At 39.1% G+C, this 13,264-nt stretch overlaps 2 long non-coding RNA genes across 2 annotated transcripts; one reads left to right on the top strand and one right to left on the bottom strand.

The window, feature by feature from the left end:
- Window positions 1–1,068: 1,068 nt before the first annotated feature.
- LOC125247168 lies at window positions 1,069–4,013 on the bottom strand. Its single transcript, XR_007180025.1, has 3 exons — window positions 3,862–4,013; window positions 3,656–3,788; window positions 1,069–1,707 (listed from the first exon to the last, which is right to left on the bottom strand). It is a non-coding gene; the product is annotated as an uncharacterized LOC125247168 (long non-coding RNA).
- Window positions 4,014–4,093: 80 nt separating this feature from the next.
- Window positions 4,094–7,307, top strand: LOC125247173. The gene is made up of 2 exons (XR_007180030.1): window positions 4,094–4,262; window positions 6,952–7,307. It is a non-coding gene; the product is annotated as an uncharacterized LOC125247173 (long non-coding RNA).
- Window positions 7,308–13,264: the final 5,957 nt, after the last annotated feature.

Raw genomic sequence — 13,264 nt, 5'->3', positions numbered from 1 at the left:
TGTCCTTAAAACTTTTCAGTCTCTATTGTTTTTCTTGATTGCTAATGCACAATTCATGAAACAATTCAACATTTTCTCACAGCAAAATACAATATCAAAACTATACACCAACTTGCACAAACCTCAAACGTCCAGGTCAAAATAAAATGTTCTAGTCAAAAACTTATTCTTGTCTGACAAAATCAAACTTTGGCATCAGATGACACATAAAACATAACAGATACACAGACTACTGCACTGCCCAGTGAACACTAAAATACCTTTTCATTTTACTATTATAAATTGATCTTGCAGTAGATGAAAAGCATGAGAAAAATAAGTATGAACTTGGTATGCACCAAAATACAGTATACTGTCAATTGCAGTAAAACTAAATTCAGCATCCTCTGCACATTTGGCTAAATTTCAATACAGTATACAGTACTATAGCAGTGTATTGGTCTTCTGACAACTATATCCCTAGGCAATCATTTCTCAGCGCTGCAAAAAATACAGTACACATATAACAAATGGTTACAAAGAAAGTTGACAATCACAACATTGAGGGTGTACAACGTGAAATTTCCCTCATCTAAAGTAGCCTACATGGTACTGTTTTAAGTTTAAAACCCATGTAAATTATTCATTCACTAATATTATTACCTAATATGCTAAACAAGATGGACAAATCACAAATAATTTTACTGTAACTATTCTATAACTAAAGGCTATTCTAATATTATGTGTTATGTATGACCTTGGGGGCTATGACTAATATTCACAGAATATTATCGAAGTATTGATCTGATGAAAACAACTGAATTGAGCTGAATAATTGAATCTTGAGTTGCTTTATAGCTGATAAGCTTTTTTTTAATAATTCATGCTTCTTGAAACATTATATTCTTTCTGTTGTGAAGCTGATTTGAAACAATTTGTAGCCTATATAAAGTGCTATAAATGTGATATATTTTGCCCTCTTGTTCCACGTAGTTACAGGGTAACTACATCACCTGCGGGCCGTAAATTAAAGTGGTGCTTCTTACCCTCTTGTTCCACGTAGTTACAGGGTAACTACATCATCTGCGGGCCGTAAATTAAAGTGGTGCTTCTTACCCTCTTGTTCCACGTAGTTACAGGGTAACTACATCATCTGCGGGCCGTAAATTAAAGTGGTGCTTGTTACCCCCTTGTTCCACGTAGTTACAGGGTAACTACATCATCTGCGGGCCGTAAATTAAAGTGGTGCTTGTTACCCTCTTGTTCCACGTAGTTACAGGGTAACTACATCATCTGCGGGCCGTAAATTAAAGTGGTGCTTGTTACCCCCTTGTTCCACGTAGTTACAGGGTAACTACATCATCTGCGGGCCGTAAATTAAAGTGGTGCTTGTTACCCTCTTGTTCCACGTAGTTACAGGGTACGTAGGTGCAACAAATTTACATACACAAAATGGCATATCCTTTATGTCAAAACATTTATTTTAATATTATTTTAATAACAGTAATAATTATGAATAACAATAATAGTAATATAAATTAAACAACTTATTTCAAAAAAGATTATCAATTATTATTTTAATGATGTTAACATGACAACAAATTATCATTATTTTTCCTCCTTTTTTGTGTCTCTTGCTTGGCTTCTTAATTTTCTTCTTCTTTATCTTCTTTTTCACTTGGGACTCTGATGCTGAGGAGCTGATGGAATCCCAGGAGTCTTGCTGTTCTGCAATATATATAAATAAAAACACACTGTTTAGTCCAGAAACAGAATGCAACTGCATGTGTATGTGGCTAATCTCCTCGTTGTCTCTTTTTTTCTTCAATAAAATCTGAGTTTCTCTGTCTCTTCCTGTTGACCCTGATGAATCAGTCTCTAAGTCCATATCAAACCAGATATGCAATAACATTGAGTTAAATTTTTGGTTTGATAATAGAATAGCCTATTGGTTTGTTAGTACAACAGTGATACAATAAGTAAATGAGTACAAACAGTCGTCCTGCACTGAAACATTTAGGGCCATCATAATCATTGTAAATTATTTTTTTCTTGTGTTAAGTATACTCCAAGCTCTTTCGCTACTTCTTTTATGAAGGAGAAATGGCCTGTCATGTTCAGTGTAGACAGCTGTTCAGCATGACACAAAAATGGTTGTCCAGTTCAAACATGTGTAACAGTAGTCACTAGTTCTAGTGTGCTGATATTTGCGTGCAGCCTAACTTGCTCATTCTTCACCTTCCAACACATTCACTGACATTACATTCAACTGCCCTACAGATCTTTTGAGGGGATGTCAAAACCCGTGATCATAATAATATTTTACTTAAAGGTACAATATGTAATAATTTTGTCCGCTAGAGGCCTATTCAAAACAAAGTCGTAGCATGATGACGCCAAGACATGTGGTCTTCATATCACAGCCGGTGGAAAAGAATAGGGATAGGACTCAGGCAGAAATCATGTCATAAACAAGATTGCTGCCCAAATCCTATCCCTATTCTTTTCACTGGATGAGATTATTAACGTTACTGTAGTATGAAGCAGAGCAGGAGCGAGTGTTGTGGGAGCTGAACGAGGAGCTGGAGCGATTGAGCAACATACGCATCACAAGCAGCAGGACTTTATTATGACACAGCTTCCGCTTTTCCAGTCATGAATATGAGGAAACACAGCTCTGTTTATCATATTAGATACATTTGAGAGTGTTGAAAATGATGTTATAACGTTACTCTGAGCGTTCGCTCGGAGGCTGCTGTGAAACACTGTTACACACTGCAGTAAGATAAATCGATTTTACAATATCATATTAAATGCTGGATGGCTTGTGTTGATAAATGGCATGAAATTAATTTTAAAAACGTATTGTATGATGGAGAAAATGCTGTATGACTGTTACTAAAATAAAGATGCATCTGATTATGCTATGTTAGCACATTCACCAAATAGTGTTTTTCTCTGAGGCGTGGTAAAGCATGGTACTCGCAAAAAAATCAAGAAAATTATATTTAAACAATAAGACTGAGCTATATAACAATAATTAGTTTCCTGTCTATAAACATAACCAAACCAATGTCCCATTGCCTATTAAAACATGCAAATATTAAAGCATCTTTGGTGTTTCCATGGTTTCTACAAAATAAAAGCGTAAACCGAGAGTAACGCAGATATGACGCAATTGACAGGCGACTCCTCACACGTCCCGAAGCCTTGGTTAAAATTGCAATTTTCTCACGATTTACAAATTGTTGGAAACATTTGGGATATTGTAAGTACTCAAGTGAACAAAATATATAACACTGGTCTAGTGGTTTTTGGATATTTTTACTGCAAAAATATTACATATTACACCTTTAAATTGTTAATATGTCTTAACACAATACAGCCACTGACACTGGAGCAATGTTCTTATACCTAGTTTCTCAAAAATCATTTTATAATTAATCAATGGTAATTACATGAAGTCACTGTGCATTGTATCAGGAACACATTTTTCCCCACTTCTTAAAAAAAACAGCGCCTACCTTGTAGGTATCACGCAAGAGCAGAAAGGAGTCGAAATGTTAGCCATTACAATAAGTTAGCATGTTAGGTGGTCACAAAGCTAGGATGTTTACTTAAAGTTAGCTAATTAATTAATGTCAAAACAGCAATAAAGTAAAAGGTAGGTTCTTACACTTAATCCCAGCAGCATCTTTGGCTGACACGTTGGCGGTGCTTTTCGCGCGGCTCCCACATACGACCTCTGAGTTTTCATCCACCGTTATGTATTTGGATGGTTTTGTAATCTTCTTTTGGAGCGATTCATCCTTGACCAAAAAAAAGAGAGTGACCACAAACAAACACTTATGTAACTATAAATGTAATCAAAATAGTACCTACTGTATTATCTTCCATGCACTGCCGTCTCGCTCCGTGCACATGTGTGAGGTAGGGCTTGCGAAACGATTCAAAAAATACAAAATGATTCGCAATTCAGAGACAAATGAATCGAGAAGCCGTTCGTTTGAGATGCATCGGCGCTGTGCAGACCGATCAGCCAATGACATCAAAGTACCGCGAGAGCGATTAATAAGGAGTAGTATGCTTTCCAGTCACTCTACTCTACTCTACTTTGATCACACCAAGCAGTCTGTGCAGCACCGATGTATCTCGGAGGTCTGCCAACCGCCATTAACTCCAGAAGAAGAAGAAGAAGAAGATGTATCTCGGAACAAGCCTAATATTCACAACTGTCAGGTGCTTCGGCGCGGCCTTTTTCCTTTATCTCACCAGGTGTGCAGGTAAACAGTACTTTAACTTTCATCCATTCCTAATAAAAAGGCAGGCGAAACTTCTTTCACATCTACGGTGAACGGGAGGGGACATGTTCGGTTCACTTAGTTTTGTCGTGTCCACAAGATATAAACTCGTGGGAACGTGATAATATGTCGTGGCCACGAGATCGTTTTGTCGAGGTAACGACATCCTTATGTCGTGGCCACATGATCATATGTTGAGGGAACGACATCTGTTTCTCATGGCCACGAGTTAAATGTGTAAACAACCTGCGTGACCATAGCAACCTGGAAACTTATGATAAAATAAGTTCGGAATTAAGAAAATATTATTATTTGAATGCTGTCTATATAGTCAACATCGCAGGAATGTAATAAGCTATAATAGTCTATAGCATATTAGCATTCAAATGAAATTTGTTATCAATTTGATAACCAACTTTATTTAATGGCCTTTTAATCTGATCCTGTCTTTAAAATAATAATAATAGCCTAATAATAATAATAATAATAATAATAATAAAATAAAATGAATAAAATGATGAACAAAATTAAGTTTTTTTTCTAGGCTATATCAGTGAATGGATTTTTTTTTAGCTTAAATATTCTTTTAACATATAACCAATTAATAATAATACATTATTTGAACTTCATTCAAATGCTGTCATGGGCACGATGGGCTACAAATGATAACAGACGCTCATTTATCCTTTCTTCAAGGTTACAGTCAATACAGTCATAAAGTCACATTTTATTATCATGATCTGACATTTAAAGTATTTACAAAATATAGCTAACAACATGATATAGGCCTACAGAAAGGATACACTAATGAGGGGAAAATAAAGCAAATAGGGCTACATAACAATGAATAAAAAACATTTAACCAATAATCATAGCCTAATAATAATAATAATAAATAATGTAAAAATATGAAATAAAAGACTTTAAAAGACTGTTGGATGTGATAAAAATATACACGGCATATTCTAATATTTATTGATAAACTTCATTCGAATGCTGTAGGCATCATACACAACACAATAGGCAACATGTTAATAATCACTTCTTAATTCCGCGCTTTTTCTTAATTAAAAATTAATATTATTATAATCTTATCCATTTCTGATAGTTCCAGGTTGCTATGGTAGTGCAGATTGTTTGCACAGGTAACTCGTGGCCATGAGAAATAGATGTCGTTCCCTCACCATATGATCTCGAGGCCAAGAATTTACATCGCGTGGCCACGACAACATACAAATTATATTTAACTGAAATGCTTGTGGTTAAATATTTCACCCATTTAAAGGATTAGTCGACTTTTAAATAAACTTTTGCTGATAATTTACTCACCCCCATGTCATCCAAGATGTTCATGTATTTCTTTCTTCAGTCAAAAAGAAATTAAGGTTTTTGATGAAAACATTCCAGGATTATTCTCCATATAATGGACTTCATTGGGAACCAAACGGTTCAAGGTCCAAATGACAGTTTCAGTGCAGCTTCAAATGGCTTTTAACAAGTGAATAAGGGTCTTATCTAGCGCAACGATCGGTCATTTAAAAAAATATATAAAAAAGTGTACGTTTTATAAGCACAAATGCTTCACGCGTTCCGTGATGTCAGATAATACGCAATTACATTGAAAAGGTCACGCTTGACATAGGCGGAAGTACATGCAAATACTAAGTCAAACGCCATTTACAAAGGTAAAGCAAGGCGAGCATTTGTGCTTATAAAACAAACTTTTTAATAAATTTTTTTAAATGACCGATCGTTTCTCTAGGTAAGACCCTTATTCATTGTCTGGTATCGTTTAAAGCCCTTTGAAGCTGCACTGAAACTGTCATTTAGACCTTCAGCCGTTTGGAGTCCACTGAAGTCCATTATATGGAGAAAAATCCCATGTTTTCATCAAAAAACTTAATTTCTTTTCAACTGAAGAAAGAGAGACATGAACATCTTGGATGACATGGGGGTGAGTAAATTATCAGGAAAAGTTTATTTAAAAGTGGACTAATCCTTTAATATTCCACCAATGATAATATTTTGGTATAGGCTGTTGGTATATATTATGCAAATCTGGCAACCCTTCCTTTACTATGTTTAATTATTGTGTAGAGGATCAGGAAGTTTCAGCAAAGGATAAAATGATTTCTAGCCCTTGCATTAGTTTTACTACTAGATATATTTATGGAGATAAGATATAAAAACCAACCTGTACAGCTATGATCAGCTGTTCGGCTGAGATTTTGATGTTTTGTTACGAAAAGACCACAGCTGATCGGTTGGTCAGAACTTGCTGAACTAGAGAGCAGATTGAATCACACCCCTAATATGCGGCTTCTCTCACTGCCACCTCCATGTTGCAGAGTCTGTCACGTTGAACCATACTCAGACCACCTCTGGTCTGGGTAAGGTTCGCTTTTGAGTCTGAGATCACTTGGTTTGTTCACATATACACACTGAACCACTCCGAGAGTTTTTGGAGGACTCAAACAAATGTTACTACCCATGTACAAAATTAACTGATGAAAGACAATGGAATTCCAAAGCTGCCATAGTAATACTGCACTGCCACCCCCTCCCTCACACAAAATTATTTATTATCTGTTACCCCATACAAGTAAGTATTGTACTAGTGCAAAACATTGATTGACATCTTGCTAAATATATATTTCTCTCTGAGTTACAGGTCAAAATTGCACGAGGAAGATGTGGCCTCCCTATACTGCAGGGACAACCTTGCAGTCATATGCAAACAATTTGATGCTCTTTGTTTCATCCTGCCCCCAGCTGAAACTGAAAATTTAAAAAATAAAGGCAGCAAACAAGCTATTGCCTATAAAAAATAAAAGTAGAAGTTAATTTTTTAAATACTTAAATTGATGTTCTTTTGTTGAATTGATCATTATTTATTGAATTGTTCATTACTTTTTACAGTTTCTTGTTTTTTAAAAAATTGTTAGTATGTTATAGTTCTGTTAAAGATTTCTTTTTAAATAAACTTGGATTATTGGGTTCAATTAAAGTCTTTTTAATGTGCTTTTACAATTTGTAATTCAGTTCATTCTTTAACTTTTGCTGAAGTTGAGTTTATCTGTTCCAACATAATTTAAATTGTTTAATGATGTACTTACCCTGTAACTACGTGGAACAAGAAGGTAACAAGCACCACTTTAATTTACGGCCCGCAGATGATGTAGTTACCCTGTAACTACGCGGAACAAGGGGATAAGAAGCACCACTTTAATTTACGGCCCGCAGGTGATGTAGTTACCCTGTAACTACGCGGAACAAGGGGATAAGAAGCACCACTTTAATTTACGGCCCGCAGGTGATGTAGTTACCCTGTAACTACGTGGAACAAGAGGGTGGAACAAGATGACAAAACTGAGTCAGGAGCCCTTTTCTAGTGAAATATATAAATTATAGGGTACTGTATGTAGTAAAATGCAGGTGTTGTATTATGTTATATTTTATTTTCGGGGAATAGCTGGAAAGAGGAAAGCTTATGTTCCACTGCACTGCACCTCGATGGACTACGATGCCATTTAAACAACAATTATCTGTAACACTTTTATCAGGTAATAAGCCTTCATTTAAATTTCTAAAAATCATCACTAAAACCCACATGTATTCTTTAGTGATATGTACCACATAGTCTAAAGAAGTCAAATCACATTTATAGCGCTTTATATAGGCTACAAATTGTTTCAAATCAGCTTCACAACAGAAAAAAAAAAATGTTTCAAGAAGAATAAATTATTAAAAAAGCTTATCAGCTATAAAGCAACTCAAGAGGGTAATTATTCAGCTCAATTTTCATCAGATCAATACTTCAATAATATTCTGTGAATATTAGTCATAGCCCCCCAAGGTCATACATAACACGTAATATTAGAATAGCCTTTAGTAGAATAGTTACAGTAAAATTATTTGTGATTTGTCCATGTTGTTTAGCATATTAGTTAATAAAATTAGAATAGCTAGCCGTTAGTTATGAAATTGTTACTGTATAATTATTTGTAATTTTTCATGTTGTTAGCATATTAGGTCACATACCACGTTATATTACAATATTTAGCCCTTAGTTATAAAATACGTACAGTATAACTATTTGTAATTTCCAATGTTGTTTAGCATATACCACATAACATTAAAATAGTTAACCCTTATTTAAAAAATAATTACAGTATAATTATTTTTAATTTTATTGGTTGTTACCTTTTTATTAACCAAAATTTACATATTGTTACCCTATATCTACATATAGGTTCTTTATAGGTACAAAATAATTACAGATAGTTACGCTGTAAATTCGTTGTAATTACGCAGTACTTTCCGGGCTGTAATCTAAAGCGTTACCAAAGTTTGCACCAAAGGGACTGATTCCCAGAGTTGTACCCGTGAGTAAAACGGTACATATATATTTATGAAAGAATCCGCTGAGGTTCTATAGTTGCAATCGTGACCGTGCAGTTAAAACAGCGTAAGGGTCAGAACTCCACAAGCGTTCGTTTTTATATCACGAATTAAAGAAAGAGGATGCAGTAACTCTGACCCGACGCCAGAGGGCAGTCTGCTCAGGTGTGGCACCCCTCCCTACTTATTGGTTGTGTGGACTCATTGACGCCACCGCGTGGACGTTCTGAGTTAAAGCCGCTCCATACTTTGAACTGAAATTATCTCCAAATTATCTTTTGCTTCTCTATACTGCAGGGAGTTGTAAAAGTAATTTGCTTTTGGTGGCTAAGCTTTCCAATCATTGTTGGAATGTGGTTTACTGATTTAAATTTAATTTAAACACGTTTAAATTTTTAATTTAAATTAAGTTTCCCTTCCAACAAAGGAATTCACTTTCTGAGAGTGCGCCCCGTGGTGGACACTGCCAGATAAGTCAATTCTCTTTTCCTTGTATTCTTTTCCTGTGTACACAGATCTACTCTATTTTATTTTATTTTATTTTATTCGACTTTGTTTTATTTCATCTATTCCCTTTTTGTCTTTTCTCTCTCTTTCTCTCCAGTTATTTCTTTATTTTTACTTTGGAAATTCATTCCTTTTTATTACTTAATGTTTTATTTTATTCACTCTTAGTTCTGGGTCCTGTTTGTTATTGGCTGGCAATAACATTCACGCACACCCAAGCCTCCCTTATTTCATACACTTATTTTAAATTTAATTAAATAAAATTTTCTTTGAATTTTAAAATTAAGTAGTGTCAATCAGTTGGCATTTTGCTCATAAAGAAGCAATTCTCTTCAAGGAAACTTACAAATAGGGAAGGCTTTCTCCTCTCTTTTCCCATTCTGCTATTCTGCGCACTCGTTTAATGCAAATTTGAATCAAGTGCATCTGAACTATTTTGTTTTTCTTTACCCCCTTTTGCTCATTTCAGTTCTAGTTTAACTAGTTAATTCTGACTGTCATTTTAGGCTCATTTTCTTTCGTCATACACATACACACAGATTTAAACTGAGATTTAAATTTACAATTAAGCTGTGTTTGTGTGACCACTTGTGTATCTGCAGATAAGGCCCTTCACCGCCTGGTGGTGAGTTGACGGTCGCCCCAGTGAGTTCCAGTGAGTGGAGCTGCCTGGCCTGGTGGTTCTTGCACTAACTGTGTGTGAATCGGGGACATTCTGACCTCGTATCACGGGCAACACGCAAGGACATCAGCGAGTTGTGTATCAGGTACAGGGAGGCAACGAGACCAGATTGACAACAAACGGCAATTTTGTTTAATTTCCCTGCTCAGGCTTCTGCACGACAGAACCGCCCGTTTGGAGTAACTGCCCGTAAAGGGGACGGACTCTGAGTTTAGGGAAAACTCAATTTTGACCGGTCACCCTGGCCGTTGGCGCAAATACCTTGCCAAAGTGCGCAATTGTGCTGGTGTTCCCTGTTTGAGAGGTTGCACCGTGGTACAAAGGGGACAGGTTGCCACGGACACCGCAGTCGAGTGTTTGAACGTCTAGGAAAGGTTGCCTGCCATTGAGTTCTTATCTGAGCACCCACGATTCACCCAGGCCTAAATTAGTGACATACAGTCACTTCACCTAATTGAAAGCCACAGAATATTACATATTCTTCAATTATTCAGGTGCGGGCCAACCCTTATACTCTCGATCCATACCATCCCTCTAGGTTTTATGACGCAACAGTGCACTCGCCTGACACCGTCATAAACCCAGTTGGAATAGGAAGTTAAGTTTCACTTCTCCCCTCTAGCCCTTCTGTTTTAGTTTATGGCTATTCTATTTTTATTCCTTCCTATTTGTTTACTGCTCTATTTCTCATTTAATTGCATCCACCCTGTTCTGTTTTGCTTTTCTACTGTGTTTGTTTCTTTCAGTTCATGTAAAAGCAGAGCCTGTGAGAGCCATCACGGAAAACTGAGTAATAGATAGACGACCGAGCAGCGAGAGTCATCAAAGGACTCTTAGGGCTACCGCCTGTCGAAATCTTTATTCAAATCCGGCACTCACCCACACAAATTGACCCGCGTGGTCCTTTTGGCTATCGACAATTAAGTGTCTAGCCAACATTCCACTAACTGTCTGCACCAGTTAACTGGAACCAAACCAAAGAATTATATAATCATGCATTATTATAAGTCGTTAGCCCTGCGCGTGCTTGCATTGGTTCTGTTTGTGCTGTCTTTCTCTCGCCAACAGCAAGCTAACGTGTTCAGAGCAGCCAGCCCCAGCACCCATGGGGACAGACCCAAGACCGGGTTGGGCTCCCTGACCAGCACGATCCTGCCCAACGACGCTGTGGATCCCCAGCACCTAAGCAACGAGCAGCTGGACGACAACCTGAATCGACTAATGGCCCACGATCCGACGCCGAGCTACAAAGAATGGGCGAAAGTCATCCGAGCCATCGCCCACAACCTCAAGCTCCAGGCGGAGGATGCCCGGAGGAATCAGGCCCAGATTCATCGTCACCACGATCAGCGACTCGCCAAGACCCAGGACCAGCGTTGGACAGTGGACGAATCCAAATCCGAGCTGCAGCTGCAAAGACTTCAAAAAGCCCTTGCAGAGCTCCACCTGGAGGTGGAGCGTAGAGAACTGACTGGAAAACTCCAACACAGCGAAGCTCCCCTAGCCAAAGCAGAGACTAAGCTGAAAGACAGACACACCAAAGCCCTGACCTGTGAAAATCATCTTAAACAGGCCCAGAAAGGAGTTATGGCTCCGAAACAACAAAGAAACTATGTGAATGAACTTGACACTGGTTACAGAGAACTGAAAAATGGCATGGGAGGGGAGACACACATCACCGGGTTTCCCCTAACCAGTAAAGAAGCCCTAATTCCAAATGGGGTTAAAAGTCTACTGCCCAAAATGTCCAGCGGCCAAGAACCTTCGCCAGCAGCTGTCACATCCACCTGCCAGCACCTGTGACAGGCTCTGATCCAAAAGCTTTCTGACCCTGCATCAGATCAAGGGCTCCCTGCTGCCATGGACCTAAAACGGGGCAGACTGAAAAACCCATACACTTGCTACAGCCGACTGCAAATGGCCTACTTCACAGCACGTGGTCAGCCAGCAATGGAGGAAGATTTCATCTTCAACACCCTGCAACACCCAGAGCTGCACCCTGCGGTCAGTGATCACCTGGCAGCCTTGGCCTGCTCACGCAGTATGTCTACTCAGCAGCTGCAAAACTTGGTCGACGAAGCTCACTCCAAGCAGAACACTGCTCCTGAAAAGAAAAATCAAACCAGTTACACAGTCTCCGATCACTGCCCAGAAACCTGTCCTTACCTTTTTGAAAGACTGAGAAACGAAGCTGAAAGACAAAATCAGACTCTCAAGTCACAAAGATGTGAGCTGAATGTGCAGTCGCACAGTCCAAATGAGGTCCACCTTGAACACACAGCTCCCACGCACCACACCATTGGTCGAGTGAGCCTGGTACCTCCTGTGTGCGTAGCGCAAATGGACACGTTTCTCTGTTTCACCCACAAAGACCTGCTAGACTGTTTTGAGCCCTTATTGAATGCCAGACCGCTGAAAATCTGGGCTCAAGTGTGTGAACTTCTGCCTTCCCAGTCACCCAGACCACCTGAGCCAGACGGTCAGGTCACAGAGGTCGCGGGAAATCTCCCAGCTAACCGCGGGAACCCCGTCTCAGAGCACAGTTCAAGTTCGCTACCCGGCGTACTTCAACTCACCATAGACTGTAACTCCCGCTGCTCCAAGGTCACGACAGACTCATTCCCAAGGTTTGAGCCTAAAGGCCAACAGATCCAGAAAGATGCAAGTGCCCTAAAGAATGACGCAGACTGTCAAAGACTGAGAAACGTCTTGAACAAATTCAAAGTGACATTTGACAAAGACCTTTTATGCTGTGGTCTCACTAAACTTCACACAGTGCATGGTGCAACACACCCAAATGCTCCTCCCACCTTCATCAGGCAGTACAAAGGTCACATCGCCTCACATGAACCAGTGCAGGAGTTTGGTCATTCAACAGAAGGAAAAGGTGTTATCTGCCCATGCAACAGCACCTATTCAGTCCCTACCTGGTCCATTGTCAAACCAGACAGCAAGTGGCGACCCACCAGCGACTTCAGGAAGCTGAACCAGCAAGTGCCACTGCCACGATGTGCCAGAAAGCACAAGTATGCACGGAGCAGAGACTCAGTTGCCTGCCAAAACTGCTATAACAGCACACCAGCGTTGACACGTAAGATAAAGGTGCCCCAACAACAGCAACCAACCTGTCACAGGTACCACAAAGAGAATGCGTGCCAAGGAATGCCCACGGCCTACGTCGATGGACGTTCCTACATCCATGAGGGCATCCTACAGGCAAGTGCAGGGGTACGGTGGTTAAACAACCAACGCTGCCAACCACAGAACAGCAGGTGGGGTTCCCAGTCATGTCAGTATGGTGAAGCAGCAGCTACCCTCAAAACCCGTCACGTCTCCTCAGCCCATAACATCAGAGAACTCATGTGCACAGACTCACACCATGCTAGACGTGGTT

This window comes from Megalobrama amblycephala, linkage group LG15, assembly GCF_018812025.1.
Source record: "Megalobrama amblycephala isolate DHTTF-2021 linkage group LG15, ASM1881202v1, whole genome shotgun sequence".
In the NCBI taxonomy this organism is placed as follows: domain Eukaryota; kingdom Metazoa; phylum Chordata; class Actinopteri; order Cypriniformes; family Xenocyprididae; genus Megalobrama; species Megalobrama amblycephala.
The sequence above is the reverse complement of the archived record's forward strand: the minus strand, read 5'-3'. Positions and strand labels throughout refer to the sequence as shown.